The 6,000-nt window shown below is 61.2% G+C and overlaps 1 pseudogene across 1 annotated transcript; it reads left to right on the forward strand.

The window, feature by feature from the left end:
• The first annotated feature begins 1,076 nt into the window (after positions 1-1,076).
• LOC306955561 (ectoderm-neural cortex protein 1 pseudogene) lies at positions 1,077-2,846 on the forward strand (annotated as a pseudogene). The gene has a single exon. The product of its transcript is annotated as an ectoderm-neural cortex protein 1 pseudogene (transcript).
• The last annotated feature ends 3,154 nt before the right edge of the window (positions 2,847-6,000 follow it).

Genomic DNA, 6,000 nt, shown 5'->3' on the forward strand with positions numbered 1-6,000 from the left:
CTATCAGCTGGCTTAAGCGCCCTTGCGTTACGCATTTTCTCCTCAAGCAATTTCCAATCGCAGACGGGAAAGTGCAGGAGGGTTTTGGGTCTGGAGCTGTTTGAACTCGGAGGGTTTGGTCCCAAACTTGCCCGCGTTCAGCTGCCTCGTGGTGGCTGCTGCTGACCGCCGGCTCAGCTGACGCTGTTTTGCACGAGGTTTTGTGAGAGAGCAGCTGCTCCTCCGTGGGAAGCAGCCGCTGCTCGTTGCTGCTCTGCTCAGCTCTTGCTTTGCTCCATGCAGGAAAACATTTGCTGAGCAGGGACAGATTGTTCCGGCCGTGACCTCACTCTGTCAGCAAGCCGAGATGTGAAAAGGCATTAACAGATAGCGTGGGCTTTGCAGCGAGCTGCTGATAGCAGCTCAGAACCGCGGCTCCCGCTTTACGGCCCCTTTATAGCACGGTGACTCAACGAACAAAGCCGAGACCGGGCTTTACGAGCGTCAGATCTGGCGTGCCGCTCCCCTACGGGCTCCGGCTCCCTTCTGTGGAAGGGAGGGGTGCCGTGCCCAGGAGGAGCGCTCGGCTGCGGGTGGGGAGCGCTGCCGGCCGGATCGCAGCGCACGTGGGGGCCGCCGCCGGCGGCAGGGAAGGGGTTAATGAGCGGCGCATGCGCACGGGCGGCCTTGGGCTCCCATTCACAAAGAACGGCCCGAGAGCGCCGCGGCCGCCGATTGGCTGGCCGGCCGGGGGGCGGGGCCAGCGCCGGGGCGGCCACGCGGCGGCGGAGTGCGGCGGCAGAGCGGAGCGGGGAGCGCGTCCCGTCCGGTCCGGTCCCGTCTCGGAGCTGAGCCTCGGTAAGGCGTGGGGCTGCGGGGCGGGAGGAGCGCGGGGAGCACCCGTCACCTCCGCGTCTTGCGCCGTGCTCCTTCCCGGACCGCTCGGTAGCGGCTGGGTCCGTGCCCTTACCGTCGGGCTCCGCGCTCACCCCGCCGGCTCCCTCACGGCCCTCCGCCGCGGCCCCGCGGGTCCCTCGGTAGCGTCCGAGCGTTCCCCGCTGACCCTCCGGCGTTACCACGCAGAGCAGCTCGCCGCGATGTCCGTCAGCAGCCACGAGAACCGGAAATCCCGCTCGAGTTCGGGCTCCATGAACATCCACCTCTTCCACAAGCCGGGCCACGCCGACAGCCTCCTCACCCACCTGAACCTGCTCCGCAAGAGGCACCTCTTCACCGACGTGGTGCTGCGGGCGGGGAACCGCGCCTTCCACTGCCACCGCGCCGTGCTGGCCGCCTGCAGCCGCTACTTCGACGCCATGTTCAGCGGCGGCCTGAAGGAGAGCAGGGACGCAGAAGTCAACTTCCACGATTCCCTGCACCCCGAGGTGCTGGAGCTGCTGCTGGACTACGCCTACTCGGCCCGGGTGCTGATCAACGAGGAGAACGCCGAGTCCCTGCTGGAGGCCGGGGACATGCTGCAGTTCCAGGATATTCGGGACGCTTCGGCCGACTTCCTGGAGAAGAACCTCTACCCCGGGAACTGCCTGAACATGCTGCTGCTGTCCGATGCGCACTGCTGCGAGCGGCTGCTGGAGCTGTCCTGGAGGATGGCGTTGGCCAACTTCACCTCCCTCTGCAAGACCGAAGACTTCCTCCGGCTGCCAAAAGAGAAACTGCTGGAGCTGGTGGAGAGCGAAGAGCTGGAGGTGGAGGACGAGACCCTGGTGTACGAAGCTGTTATGGGCTGGATCCGGTACGATCTGCCCCGGCGGCACGAGGTTCTGCCCGAGCTGCTGCGCTCCGTGCGCCTGGCCCTTCTGCCCGAGTCCTACCTGCGCAAGCAGGTGGCCTGCGAGAAGCTGGTGATCAGCCACAAGCTGGGGGAGGAGATCGTGGCCGACGCCGTGCGGTGCAAAATGAAGATCCTGCAGAACGACGGCGTGGTGACGGGGTGCTGCGCCCGGCCCCGCAAGGTCAGCCAGGCCCTGCTGCTGCTCGGCGGCCAGACCTTCGTGTGTGATAAGATCTACGTGCTGGACCACAAAACCCGTGAGATCATTCCCCGCGCCGACATCCCGAGCCCTCGCAAGGAGTGCAGCGCCTGCGCCATCGGCTGCAAAGTGTACATCACGGGTGGGAAGGGCTCCGAGCACGGCGCTTCCAGGGACGTCTGGGTGTACGACACGCTGCACGACGAGTGGGGCAAGGCTGCTCCCATGCTGGTGGCGCGGTTCGGCCACGGCTCCGCGGAACTGGACCACTGCCTGTACGTGGTGGGAGGGCACACGGCAGTGAGCGGGGCCTTCCCGGCCTCTCCCTCCGTGTCTCTCAAGCAAGTGGAGCATTACGACCCCCAGCTGGACAAGTGGTCCTTGGTGGCCCCTCTCCGGGAAGGCGTCAGCAACGCCGCCGTGGTGGGGGCCAAGAAGAAGCTGTTTGTTTTTGGCGGCACCAGCACCAACCAGGAGAAGCTGCCCAAGGTGCAGTGCTTTGATCCCTGCCAGAACCGCTGGACGGTGCCCTGCAGCTGCCCGCAGCCCTGGCGATACACGGCGGCGGCGGTGGTGGGCAGCCACGTCATCGTCATCGGGGGGGACACGGAGTTCTCCGCCAGCTCCGCTTACCGCTTCCACAGCGACACCTTCCAGTGGTCCAAGTTTGGGGACGTGACGGCGAAGCGCATCAGCTGCCGCGCCGTCACGTCGGGCAACAGGCTGTACGTGGTGGGGGGATACTGCGGGGCGCAGCGCTGCAAAACCTTGGACTGCTACGATCCCTCATCCGACACCTGGAGCAGCGTCACCACGGTGCCTTACTCCCTCATCCCCACCGCCTTCGTCAGCACCTGGAAGTACCTGTCTGCTTGAAGAACGGCTTGTGTCGGCCCGGAGCTGCTCTGGAGCTGTGCTGCGTGAGGCTGAGCCCCGAAGGGCTGCGCTGCGCTCCTGCAGCTCTCCCAAAAGCATCGGCTCTGGCCACGAGCTTCGAGGCTGGAGCTCAAATGCTGCGGGAAGGCGAGTATAAATAACGCGACGCTGAACCTGGCATCCTCGTCCTTCCACTGAGTCTCGGCCTATGCAAAGATTTTGGGGAATGCTCGCTGTGAGCAGGATTGGGTGTCCTGGTGCAGAAAGCTGTCTGAGCCCAGTGCTGGGGGAACCCACAGGGAGACGGTGGCTGCTTTTAGCACTGCTTCCTCGTCCTGGTGCCACAGTTAATCTGCTGGTGGCACCCAAATGTCCTGTGGGACGCGAGGGCTGAGGGCCGGTGCCAGAATAAGATTATAGCTGGGGTTTCAGTCCCAGAACGGTCGGTAATTGCCTTTGTAAGACAAGCCCTGTCTACATATAAACACAGGGTTTATCCACTTCTAATTATTCTCTGGCGTCCCCTCTGTGCCATTTCTTTCCTGCTACGCAGCAATTAACTTCTTAAAAACTTGTGACCAGAATTAAACTCTTCTAGACGCTGCAGGGAGAAAGGATGCCGGTGAATCACAGATCCCTGCAGTGTCTTTGTTTGCTTTTTCCCCTTAGAAGAGATCTGCTGCTCGCACCAAGCGGTGTAATTAAATATTCTGTAACACCTACAGAGGATTCCGGGCTGCAGAGGGGAGCGAGCATCGGTTCCACAGGCACAGAATTCTCTGCCGATTGCAAGAGCTGAGGAGCGCTCCAGGGCTGGGGGTGGTGAGAGGGGACCGGGTTCCATCCTCACGTTCTCAGCCCAGAACCCAGGCGATTCTTGTCTACTTCTTTCTTTCACTCTTTTAAGTGGTCTTTACTGGGAAAGACAAAGGAAGCTCTTGAGCAACTGGCAGCTCCGGGCCGCTCCGCTGCCTGCGACTTGGAACGCAGTCAGCACCAGATGCAGTTGCCTGTAATGTCGTAGCACGTGACAGCACTTTGCCCACGGGCTGCTTCTGCACATTTTTTATACAGCAGTTGTGTGTGTTTATTACTCAGACTGGAGCTGCCTCAATAAACCTGAATGAATCCCGCTCTGTCCCGTGCTGTTCTGTGTGCTGAAGCCGTAATTCCTCCCAGCCCACGTTTTTGGGTTGGCGGAAGTTGTGAGCATCGTCCCCTGCTGCAGCCCGGCCCCTGGGCACGGCTCCGCTCTCCCTGCGTCTTTGTGACACGGGGAAGCTCAGAGCTCACGCTGCCTTCCTGCGTTGCAGGACACACAAACCTGTTCCCAGTGCCGAAGTTGAAGCTGTTCTCTGCCTTTGCCTGGTGCTACAGCAGAGCTGTTTCCTCGCTGCCAGAAAAGAGCCGCTGCTTCCCAGGCCGCGCAGCAGGAAGGCACCGCTGCGGGGAGGGGGGAGGGACGAGGCGGAGGAAATGGCACCGAGGGCGCAACCAGATGTCTCACCACAGAAGCACGGTTTGGGTGTGAGCAATTATTCAATTCCGGAGTTGAATAAATCAATGTCACGACCGTTCCCAGCTGCTCGTATAGGCAAGAACTGGCAGGACTGGAAGGAAGAGAGCCGCCCCGTTTGCGGTGGCTGAAGATAAAATGACTTCATTTCCATCCTGCTCTCTGCCGCCTTTGCCCTTCGCAGCCCCAGGTCGGCACTTTTCCCCCTTTTCCGCTGCTGTGCTTCCCCTCCGCTCTGCGCAAATCCCAAAGGGAGTTTTTTGTGCAGCAGCCCGCACAGCGCCCTGCGAGGCCGGCCGAGCGCAGCGCACGGCAGCTGCCGGCATCGCGGCGCGGGATGGGGGAGAGGCAGAGAGCAGAGCTGGGAGCAGGAAGCAGCTCCTTCCTGTCAGCGGGCCGGGAGCTGCCTCACCTTTATTACAGCTGCAGCAACTCCTGAGGGTCGGACAAAGTCCGATTTTGCCCAGCAACACAGCGGAGCTGAGCTTTCGCTGCCGGCCCTTTGAGCTGCAGCTGCTTTATTTATTCTGCCGAGCCACAAACGGCGGCTCCCAACCACATCCGGCTTTTGCAGCGGGGACGGAGCTGCTCGGAGCCGCAGGTCTCTCCCTCCCCGTCCCGGCGCTGGGATCCAGCAGAGCCGCGCTCAGCAGAGCCGCACTCCGCAGCGCTGGGGCCGCTCGGAGCAGCCCTTCTGCTGGGGGCTTAACGAGCATCTGCGAATCGTTTTCTCGTCTCAGACTGCGCTGCCAGCAAAGCGTTTCTCAGGGAGCAGCAGCTCCTGCAGCACACCTGGGCTGCTCTGCAGCAGCTGCCACAAAGATTGCAAGAGCTTCATTGCCTCCATCCCTGCCTCCACCAGCTGGCACACAGCCCCGCTCCCCCCACCTCCCCTGGTAGGAAGCAGTTCCCAGTTTCTGGGGAAAACCAGACTCCTTCCCCTGGTGCAGCACTGCACAGCACAGACCTGTTTTCCCAGTCTGACATTTCCATGCGTTAATCCCATCACTGCTTCAGTGCCAGGGTGAGAAAATGTAGGCTGATGGGGCTGCAAGTGAAGTGAGTTTAGAGGTTGGTTTTGTTACCAGGACAAAAATTGTGCTGAATTGATGTAACCCATTTAGAATCTAAACCTAGCTCAAACCTGGGCCTCTCCTCCTGCTTTGTGGCTGCACCTCTCCAGCTGCAGGAGTCAGACCTCCACCTACAGCCACGTCTGGAAGAGGTAACAGATGGGCATCCTGGCACAAACCACAGCCAGCGCCCTACAAACCAAGTGCACCACAGTGCGGCTCTCAGAGAATTTGGACATTCTGGATGTTTGAATGGAGGGGCACCAGCACTCAGCTGTCCAAGCTCCCCAAAGGAGCTGCACGTCAGTGCTGCCAGCTGAGGTGACTTCAGCCCTCACGACGCCGTGCTGTTTGTGCTCTGGGATGACTTCATGCATTCCATGCAGTGAACGCAAACTCACCGCTGCTCTGATATGGGAAAAGGACACCAATGCTGCACCTGCCAGTGAGATTTTTTCACAGTCCTGTGCACTCACACCCCCGTAACAAAGCAATCCCTGCTGTGCTCGAGGCTCCCGTGCATGCAACGCTGCACCACAGCCAGGGAGCATGCATGCATCTCACA

Source organism: Tetrao urogallus, assembly GCF_951394365.1.
Source record: "Tetrao urogallus genome assembly, chromosome: 25".
NCBI classification, from domain to species: Eukaryota; Metazoa; Chordata; class Aves; order Galliformes; family Phasianidae; genus Tetrao; species Tetrao urogallus.